An 11,921-nucleotide genomic window follows, 5' to 3' on the forward strand; every position below is an offset into this window, starting at 1 on the left:
TTGTAAGCTACTATAGATGCCATAATATCAGAAAAGTATTTAAGCAGATATATCTAGCTCTACAGCTATTACGAAAGAAAAGTGATGTTCATATACACTATCTACAGTTAATAAATTTCGGTTCAGTTGTTGGGGCACTTTGTAATCAATGTTGAGATGTGACTTAGCCTCTTTGAAGGAAAAAAAAAAAAGCTGGTACATTTTACTTTGACATGACAACAAAATTTATTTTAAGAAAAGACTGAGTATCCTACTGCTGTAAATCATCTTGATACTGGTACCTAAAAAATTTTTTTTAAAGAATAAAGTTTTGGTTTAGAGATTTGAAATAATAAAATATATTTCGACTATAAAAGCACTTATCTGATAAGATCATCTGTTTACTTTCATCTGTATCATTCATAAAGGGACCTAAAAAATAAGAAAATCAAGTCACAGGTCATCAATATGTTTAACTGATTGAAACATTAAAATACTCTTCATTTATAGGAGAAACAGCAAATTAAGATTACAATTTAATATCTTTTTCTCATTTTGTAAAAAATATCCACCTATGAAAATGCTGATAAGAAGCCAGAAAAGTCCCTAAATGAAAATGTCTTAATGCCCAACACTAACTTTTGAATTCCTTACCTTTGGAAATGGAACCCAGACTTCACCTATATTTTACTTTCCTGAATTCCACTATATCCACATTGTCCCTATACCTAGACTATTTAACTGGTCTCTCTTAAGAACTTCTACCAACCTGCCAAAAGAAGGCCCTGTAAAATGACTGTCAGATTTCTCCCTGCTCAAACCCTTTAACGTTTCCTATTTCATAGTTGTGGAACTACCTATTTTTAAAAAAGGAACTACAAAGCACAAAATGAGTAAGAGTGCATCCACTTTAACCCCAACCAAGTAAAGCTTTTGTTTCACCACTGACCATGTGTATGCATTTATTAAATAAAAATAAGTGTATACTCCCCAGAATGTGAATTTTAAAAAAATCATGTCTTCATATCTTCACTGGTAAACATTCAGATGCTAAAAGATACACATTTCTTACTGAATTAATTCGTACAAATTAACTGCACAATAACGTATACTATTTGAAAAACACTGGTTCAGAAATTTATCGATCGGAGGCTTCTAAATTAAAACGAACATGGTTTGTCATCTGAACAGATATGGAAAACAAGCTTAGAAAATAAAATTTGGGGGATAAAATTCTTTTATGGAAACAGTGGGATTTTTTCTTGTTAAAAGAAGTTAAGAGGGCTGGCCAATTAGTTGGTTAGAATGTGATATTGTTAACACCAAGGTCAAGGGTTCAGATCTCCTTACTGCCCAGTTGCCAAAAAAAAGTTAGGGCTTCTTTACCCCAGTATAACCACAATACTTTAAAAGAAAACTGACACTGTAATTAAAACCAGGATATTGGATTATAAGCTCATATAGGTTTTAATCTGGCTGTTGTTTACTAATTGTGTGACCTTGGGCTAGTTAATTTCCTCATGTATAAAATAAGGATTATGTACCATTTAAAATGGCAATAAAAATGGAAATAGGTATAAATTTAACTAAATTTGTGCACAATTTTATGTTGAAAATTATAAGATGATGAGGAAAAAAGAACTAAATAAAGTGGTCAGAGACACAGTATCGTTAAGATGTCAGTTCTACCCAATATGATTTATAGATTCAGTGTAAACCTAATTAAATTTCTGGGGGAGGGGGATAGAAACCAACAAACTATTTCTAAAATTTATAATGGGTAAAGTCTTTAAAGGATTTAGAAGAGCCAAAACAATTTTGAAAAAGGACAAGTGAGAGGACACACACTACCTGATTTTAAGACTTACTACAAAGTTAATGTTGTAGACATACATGTATTACTAGTGCAAAAGAAAGAATCCAAAAAGACCCACAAATATGGTGAATTGATGGACAAAGGTGAAAAGGCAAATCAATGGACAAAGAATAATGTATTTTCAACAAATGGTACTGGAACAATTGGATATCCACACGTAAGAGAAAACAAAAACCTCAAATCATACCTTACACCATAATACAAAAATTAACTGAAAAGTGAATATAGACCAAAATGTGCCTTTAACTATAAAACTTATAGAAGAAAACATAGAAGATCTCTGTGGCTGGTTTAAGAAAGAACTCTCAAAAAGGATGATCCATAAAAGAAAAAAATGGACAATTTCACCAAAATCAAAAGCTTCTCTCCTAAAAACACAGTTAAGAGAACGACGAGGCAGGTGAAACTAGTGAAAAACCACACATCTGACAAAAAACTTGTGTCCAGAATATACGAGGGGTCCTCAAAATGTTTGTGGAAAGATTCTTATCTTTTAATTCTATATTTCCACAAACTTTCTGAAGTACCCTCATATAAAGAACTCTCAAAATTGAACAATGTGAAAACCCAGTTTTTAAAAATGGACAAAAAGTTGAACAGACAATTCACTAAAGAAGCTACATGGATGGGCCGGCCCGGTGGCGCACTAGATAGTGCGCCGGTTGGGAAGCGCGGCGGCGCTCCCGTCCGAGGGTTCGGATCCCACATACAGACCGGTTCCCGCTCACTGGCTGAGCGAGGCGCGGGAGCAACACCGAGGCTTGCGATCCCGTTGCCGGTCCCCGGCCCGGTACGGGGGCAACATTGAGGGTTGTGATCCGTTACTGGACACGGAAAAAGACAAAAGACAAAAAAAAAATAAAATAAAAAGAAGCTACATGGATAAATGTGTACCTGAAAACATGCTTTTATTATTCATTGGGAAAATGCAAATTAAAATCACAATGAGATACCTCTCCACACTTATTACTTGTATACAATTTAAAAAGACTGGCCACACCAAACATTGGTGAGATGTAGACTAAGAGGAATGCTCACTGCTGGTGGGAGAGCAAAATGGTGCAGCTGCTTTGGAAAACAATTTGCCAGTTTCTTACAAAGTTTAACACTTAACATATAAACCTGGCACTCCTATTCCTAGGTGTTTACCCAAATGAAACGAAAACTTTGGCTGTATAATTCATACTGTATGGTTCCAATTGTGTGATATTTTGAACAAGGCAAAACTATAAGATCAAAAAAACAGATCGGTGGTTCTCAAGGGCTGGGGTTGGGAAGAAGAGATTAAATGAGCACAAGGCAACTTTTTGTAGTAATGAAAATAAGTGTTCTATACCTTGATGATATTTAGTCATAAAACTAAGTTTATTAATATTCAAAAATTGTACATATAAAGAATGAATCTACAATGCTGTAAGTACAATGGATAAAACTACTCTCTAAATTATAATAATACCTTATTTTACTGTTTGAATAAAGGGGCATTCAAATTTATTAAAAAATATACTCTAGTCTTTGGTTCAACATTAATTGCCTATGAGAACTGTCAGAGGACAATGACAATAGAAAACAAGATTCTTGCCCTTTATTTTACGAAATACTTTGAGAAGACTTCTACTTAAAACTAAACATCTCTTGCCCCCCCCCCTTTAATTAGGGTTAATTAAAAAATAACAAAAGCACAAAGAAAGACATCCATATTCCCACAACCCAGAATAATATGTTAAAATTTTTTCAAAGTTTGCCTCCATTGTTTTTTCAATTATATAAATTATGTGGTATGTGTATATGTAGCTACATGTTTATTGACCCTCATATGTTTAATATTACAAAAATTACAAATAAAACTAATGTTCCTACTTTAACCACTCCACCCCTTCAAGAGGTAATCACTATATTAATGTGCATCCTTCCAGTCTGGACATAACATCTCTTTTAAAAAAGTAAATGCTGGTTGATATGTACAGATTGTTGAAGAGCAAGGTTCCTTATTTATGTTTGTTTTTGAAATATATGATTTGGATTTATATTTGACTTCTACTACATGGAACCAAAAGTGGAATTTTAAGGAAACTCCTTTAAATAAAGAGTTGAACTATAAGATCCATCTGGGAATGGTAATTAAAGAAAAAAATTTTTTTTTCATGAAAGCCAACAGGATTCAAAGACCCATGTAATATAGAAGAATTACTCTTACGACAGCATCAAGGAAATACTGATAATTTAGAGAAAGTGAAATAGTATAGGAGAATTAGAGTTATAAAAATGATATCATCTTTAGTAGGTTTGACTGGTTTGAGAGTCAGCAGCAACCAAGTGATACTAAAAATTCAATGGAAACATTTCAATGCCTACAATATATCACATCACCTAGAAAGATTAACAAGTAAAATACAATTCTTTTCCTGGTGAGCAAACACATTTTAACATCACTCGCAAGGACTATTTTAAGTATGTGTGTATATTATGATGTACACATATATTGTATGTATATACTGAATTACAGAAGTGTGCTTTGGGAAGAGGAGGACATAAATTCTGACAAACAACATGGAAGGGGATGTGGGAGTTTCCTGGACACCTGGCAGATGAGCTCTCCAATGAGTAAATGTAGAAGAAAAACAGAGAATGTCAGAATTAGTAGAAAAAAACTCCTGAATGCCAACAATTGAAATAAAGAGACCAATCTATGTAAGAGTATGAAGGACAGAATTTTGATGATAGTGGGAATGCATGCAATAGGTAACTGTTATTCAAACTGTGGTTCAAAGACCACCTGCATAAGAATTCTCCATAGATTTGAATTCACTATGTCTGAAGTGAGGCCCAGGAATCTACTTTTTGAACGAATACCTGATGTAATTCTTATGAACAAACTAAAATTTAAGAATTACTGATTTGGACACAGGTTATTAAAAAAGAGAAAGCAACAGAAAAGGTTATTTAAAAATTTTTAATAGATAACACTTCTGTTATAAAGTAATGAGGCAGAAAGTAGTAGAGGATGATAGGTGTTTGGGAAAACTCTTTTCCATTTGATTTTAGGAGAAACATGTTTCAGAAACAGGGGCAAGTGTCTACATGAAATATAAGGGAAGTACCTGGTAGAAAACTTAGAGCAGATGGTCTCAAATATTTTATGATTGAATATCAGCTCTCCAAAGAGGACAACATAGATGTATTAGGAGAATATTTCCAACATGAAGGTGAACAAAGAGCCAGGGCACCAATAAGGAAAAAATTGTATAGTTTATTAGTGGGATTAAAAACATCTTTCATATTTTACTGACAGGTCAGGAGGAAAGACAAAAATAGCTCTGACTTGCAGCCAGCCAGGTTAATTTGGCCAAAGAAAATTTTATGGAAAGGATTAATGCCACAACTAAAAAAAAAATGATAACACAAGATTTCCTTATCAACAATATTAGGATTCAGGTTTACAATGAAAGTATGTTCTGACACATTCTATTAACACCTAGTTAGAAGTTCATTTCATAAGATAAAAAAGTGACAGGTAATTCATCATTTCTAACTGTTTTATTTACTATCTTAGTTGCAAAAGATTCTTGGTTTTACTGCAAGCTTTCCCTAAAATATATTTGACATTCACAATGTAGCCCATTTCTATTCTAATTATCATTTGATCTTTGACCTGTCCCCTACTGTAAGTAGAGCAAATGTGGCTGAATGCGGTTCTTACATATTCACAGAAGTCTACTAAAAATGAACATAGATTCCCTCCTTCACAGGTAATATAATAATTCATTCAATAACTCAGACATGTTTGGCATGGAAAGCCTAAAGACAAGCCACAATGCTGGCAAGTCATAAACTAAATATTTCTGACAGTAACAAGTTTCTCCTCCTTCCTGGCAACCCTTTCTTTCATGATATGAAGCCAAATGAAGCTTTCTGACAAATGACTTCATGTGTAGACACGACATGCCATTTTTTCCCCAAAGATATTTGGACATCTTCCAAACTGAATTTCAGGAGAAGCTCTAAACATGAAACGGGAGAGCCTACTCTAAAATCCATTCTTTTCCCTAAATGGAAATCTAACAAAAACAGGAAGTACAAAGCAGCACAGAAAAGCAAGTTTTGTTGTTTAAGCATTCACTGACTAGTAACGGGTAATAGAATAGTTCTTCATGACTATGTAATAAAATGCAGAACTTCACATCTGAGAGGAAAACAGCAAAAGTCTGCCTTGGGTTACACCAAGGCCTTGGCAATTTTAAGTCCTTAGAGGCAATATCACATGATATTTAGAGAAATAAGAAATGGGAAGACGGCTTTTCTTTTTGTTATGCTCCTTCATATAAAAATCCCCTTCCCTGCACCATCTGACCAAGGACCAAACCACTGAAATTATACAAACATTGGAAGCAGCTTTATGTTGCATATAAAAACTAAGCAACAAAGATTTTTTGAAAAACATTAAGAATTCTGGTTTGGTCTAAGGGAACAAATTGGGGAAAAACATCTTTTTTTTTTCTTGCCACGGGACTTGAGGTAACTGTAAATATAAATATAAACCTCCGAGTGGGCTGTTTAAATGGCAGACTCAATAACATATTGCCAAACATACCACAATGCCAACAAAGGAAAAAAAGAAAGTAAATACCCCCCCCCCCATGACTTCTTTTCCTCTACCCCCCTGCTGCTGAAACTAGAGGCTTTTTCAGGTAACAATTAATTTGTATCTTAGCTTGTAAGCTATCATTCTTAAAAGTATAGCAGTATATCAAAGTGTCCTAGTGAATGTTAAAATACCAAACAAATGTAAAGCATTATTATCTAGTCCATTTTCCCCCCAAAAAGTAGGTTGAGACCCATAGTGAGTCATGAAACCAATTTTGTGGGTCACACCAGATTTTTGGAAAAAATGAACTTCAGGAGAAAATACTGAAGCTGCTTTGCTATTATTTGAAATACATGTTTTACCAGGCAATGAAAGCAATCAGAATTGGTCAGACATTAAGATTTCTGTCAGAATTTGATACTATACAATAGGAACATCAGCAACTTCCTTAAGTGCTAAAATTATCGAGTTAACATCTGATACTTCTGATTCTCAAGAACTGTTAAATAACCGTTAAAACTTCAGGGATAGATGAACATTAGAAGCATGCTTTAAGAACTGCTATCTGAAAAATATGGTGCTGGACTGGAAACTTAAATTATTAAAAACTGTAATACCTAGCCTTGTGCTCTGCATTCTCTAAAAACAAAAACTCATGCAGTGATGTATTCCAAGTCACAGCCAATGAATAACAGGCTTATGATTAGAACACCTAACGTCCAGTTTTTAAATCCAGTGTCTCTATATTAAGTTGCTTACTCAATCCAATGTTCCACTGAGTTATTGTAAAAATTCTAAGAATTTTTGAGCTAAGAGTACACAATTGCTGTGTTAGCTCTATGAAAGCCTACTATGAGCCTGATATTTTAAGTTACCTCCCCAATTTCCATCATTCTCATTTCTTCTACATCCTGAGGCCAAGCCCTTATCAATATCATAGCAATCAAGGAACAAATAAGTGTCCTTGTGAAATATCTCATTCAGTTCCTCTTCTCAGAAAACCCCTAGTAGTTTCATGCTTAGTAGAATAATGGTAATATGATTTAAAATAATGTACTTGTAGGGTGGGATTATGGGTTCAAGAATTTACTAAGCCTGGTTGGCTTATATATTCTGTTATTAGTAACAGATGTATCCTTAGTCCTGACCAAACTTTTCTCAAATTTGTACCACTGGTAATAAGGAAGATCTGTGAAAAATCAGATACTGTCAGAAAAACAATCCCTCTGATGGTTAATTAAACATACCATCTTTTAAAAAAGGAAACATTGTAATGAAAAGTCCTGACCTATACATTGTTCCTATAGTGTTCTACCACCTACATGCTACTGAACCTGAACCCAATTCCTAAAACCTCAAGTGATCTAATTTTAAGTGACTGACCAGAATGCTCTTCAATGTACACTGACAAAGCACATTTTTACTGGCATGCATTTGTCCATTAAATGTCACCTTTTAGTTAGCTATACCTTATATAAACTTTCATTCCACAAATGAGTATATATTAAGTGCCAAGGCATGTGACAGGTTCTAACACTCCAAAGGTGAATAAGGCACAGTTCTCTGCCAATAAGGATTTCATGACATAGTAAAGGACAAATAAGTACATAAAAGCTAAAATGCAATAGAGAAAAAGGTATGACTCACATAAGAGAAAATACATAAAATGTATATGAAGAGATTACCTAAAGTTATACCTAAAGAGCTATCAAGAAAGCTTCACTTGAAAGACAGTATTTGAACACAAAGAGATAGAGCAACATTCCAGATGGTGGAGACAGTATGAATAAAAACAAAGAACTGGGTAAACACAGGGGAGTCATGATAGTTGAGTATAGCGTATGATACCTGAAGGAAAAAAGAAGTGGAAAATAAGTTTGGAGAGAGGTTGATATGAACTTCAGGTGGGTCTTGAAAGTGAGGCAAGAGTCTAGATGCATTCATATGGAACCAAAGAAGACTTTGAATAGTAAGAGCAATCCTGAAAAAATGAACGAAGCTGGAGGCATCATACTACCTAACCTCAAATTGTACTACAAAGCTGTAATAACCAAAACTGCATGGTACTGGCATAAAAACAGACACACAGATCAATGGAACAGAACAGAGCCCAGAAATAAATTCACACACCTACAGCCAACCGACCTTTGACAAAGGTGCCAAGAATACAAATTGGGGAAAAGACAGTCTCTCTTCAGCAAATAGTGCTGGGAAAACTGGATATGCACATACAGAAGAATGAGACTAGACCCTTATCTCTCACGTGAAATGGATCAAAGATTTAAATGTAAAACCTGAAACTATGAAACTACTAGAAGAAAAAATAGGGGAAATGATCCATAACAGTGGGCTAGGCAAGCATTTTTAAAATAAGACTTCAAAAGCAGAAGCAATAAAAGCAAAATAGACAAATGAATGGGAGAATATATTTGCAAACACCTGAGTACTTCCTAAATACCTGACATCATTCTAAATGCTTTACACATATTAACTCAAGGAATACTAATCCTAACCTTGTTGGGTCTATTTTATTATTATCCCCATTTTACAGATGAGGCAGAGAGGATAAGAAACTTGTCCTAAACCTCCTCTGCCCCTCACAAAAATCCCTGGTCACACTTATATATTCTAAAGCTAAAAATATCTTCTTTGCTATCCCTGCACAATTTTTAAAGCTAACATTCTTATAGGGGCATAGGAAAAACCTAATGAAAGGTGTCAAAGCCGAGGGAATAACAAAAGTGAAGCACCACAAACATACACATAACCACATATTCATTAAAAACTCAGAATGCTGAGAACTAATGCACAAATGTTGTTTCTGAATATATTAATTACTTTACTTCCTGAACATATAAACAGATTATATTTTTGTAACTCAAACCTAGAATTATAATGGGAAAACTTTTTTAAAAAACTCTAAAATGCCTAATCATTTAAATGAGATCAAAGACAGTCTTGATGCATGTAACAAAGTAGCTCAAATTTTATAAGCTCACATACTACCTCAAAAGAAAGGCTCCAAAAGGGTTAGGTTTTGTAGAAACATAGTAAAAAGTGGAAGCAAAAGGAAAAAAAACCCTAATATTTATACAGCGTTTAAATCAGTTAGGTGCTCCTAATAGACCATTTAAAAGATCTGTTTTTTTCCTAAAACAACATCAGAACTTCCCCTTGCTAAGCAGCAGCAAAGAGCAGAAAAGAAAACATTTTGTAAAGTCTTAGGATAAAAGGCAGGGAAGAAAATGTGTTAGTGGTGGGGAGAACCAGATGTTAACTGGTGAAATTAGTTGTTCCTCTTGAGGAAAAAGTTAACCTATTCCATGTTTTGATATTTCTAATTATTAAAGTACTTCCTTATACATCTTATTTTCTGTTGAAATAAATGATTTCTAAAAATAAGACAATTAGCATCTTTATTGGATTTCAGATATTTAAAGAATCTTGGCTAAACATTCACATTCCATAAACATACATCTGTTACCTCTCTGTATCCTATTAAAATCAAACTAAAACAAAACATACAAAAATTAGTCCACTTGGGAAGACATGAAGGGGGAAGATATTTCACCCCACGTTTGAACACTTAAAACATACATATACAAAGGCACTTCAAAAAATTTGTGGAAAAATGACATTAAAAGATAATGCAAATCTTTCCATGAACTTTTTGAAGACCCCTCGTACTTGTATTTATATACTTCCGTAAAGCTGTACTTTTTCTATAATGAAAAACTAACCTCTCCTTAATTTAGTTTGAGAGTGATCTGGTCTTCCTGAACTTATTTTATTTATTAATCCTCTTTTTCTTTTTAATTCAAGTTGAACTTTAAAAACCAGAAATAAGAAAACCTTGATGAAAAAAAAAAAAAAAGAAAGCCAGCCATGATAAAACCACTTAAGTCTAATTTAATAGAAATCAAAATATAGATGTTTAAGGTCTAGCATATCAGTGGGGTCCCTATTACTGACCCCATGGTAATTTGACAAAAGAAAGTATAGATGTTGGGAGGGGGAGGGAGGTTGGGGGTAATTGGGTGGGGACATGGGGTACAAAAATAATTTCTGGTAATGGGTATGCCCCCAGTATGAACCTGGCCTTCCCATCTGGGCACGAGGGGTGACAATTAGCTTTGTATCTCATGAATGAATGAATGAATGAAAACATACATACATACATACATACATACATACATACATACATACATACATACATACATACATACATACATACATACATACATACATACATACATACATACATACATACATACATACATACATACATACATACATACATACATACATACATACATACATACATACATACATACATACATACATACATACATACATACATACATACATACATACATACATACATACATACATACATACATACATACATACATACATACATACATACATACATACATACATACATACATACATACATACATACATACATACATACATACATACATACATACATACATACATACATACATACATACATACATACATACATACATACATACATACATACATACATACAAATGTTTACCAGACATTTCAAATTTTACTTGCATGTTTAAAATGAGCGTCATATTCCTTACCAACCAGTGGCCTCTCCTGACTTTCCAAATTAGTTAATAGTACTGTTTGTTCCCCCCTCAAGTCTTGAGAGTGTGTTTTATCCCTCTTTACCTCTGCAATCAATTAGATACTGAATGCAGTCAATCCCCCCGCCCCCATCTCATGCTCAGCTATTACTCTCCCTCTCCAGGTCATAATCTAGTTTCATCTCATGTTGATACCACCTCAACACTTTGTCTCCCTCCTTTTTCAAACAATGAATAAACATTGTTTCCAAATAATTTTCCAACAATATATTTTGCGTTCATCATACCCTTCCTGTGTCTATTCAAAAACCCTCCACCAAAAGTAACTAATATTAAAAGGGAAATCTACATGAAAAACTAGGGGCAGCAAATTACTAAGCAATCTATAATAAACTCAATTAAGAAATAAAATATCAAGACTCTAATACATAATTAGACAGAAGACTTGAATAGACAACTTGCACAAGATAATGAAATTACAGAAAAAGGTACCACCTTACTAGTTATAAACAAAATTCTTATAAAGGTTACAAAATAGCTCAACATATTTTATACCTATTAAATTAGGAAAAATGATAATTATGGACTACCCAAAGCCAGTCGCTAAACTCACCGAAAGGGTGGTAATATAAATTATTATAGCCTTTTGAAAAACAACATGGCAATATTTCAAGAGTCATAAAATGTTCACATGACCCTTTCAATCAATCCTAAAAAAATAGTCCGAAAGACAGAAAATACCATATGCACATAGATAACTGCAGGACAACACCAAAGAACTAGAAATCTAAATGGTCAAGCAATAAAAAAAAAAAAAAAATGAGGTTAGGGGCCGGCCCGGTGGCGCACTGCTACAGTG

The 11,921-nt window shown here is 33.8% G+C and overlaps 1 long non-coding RNA gene across 1 annotated transcript in view; it reads right to left on the minus strand.

Moving 5' to 3' along the window:
- Window positions 1-200: 200 nt before the first annotated feature.
- The window catches only part of LOC103601267, a 17,874-nt gene continuing 6,153 nt past the window's right edge, over window positions 201-11,921 (minus strand). Inside the window, exon 4 of the long non-coding RNA XR_551440.1 lies at window positions 201-411. This is a non-coding gene — a long non-coding RNA (uncharacterized LOC103601267). The remainder of the gene's footprint in view (window positions 412-11,921) is intronic.

Source organism: Galeopterus variegatus, unplaced genomic scaffold (assembly GCF_000696425.1).
Source record: "Galeopterus variegatus unplaced genomic scaffold, G_variegatus-3.0.2 Scaffold3657, whole genome shotgun sequence".
Classification (NCBI taxonomy): Eukaryota; Metazoa; Chordata; class Mammalia; order Dermoptera; family Cynocephalidae; genus Galeopterus; species Galeopterus variegatus.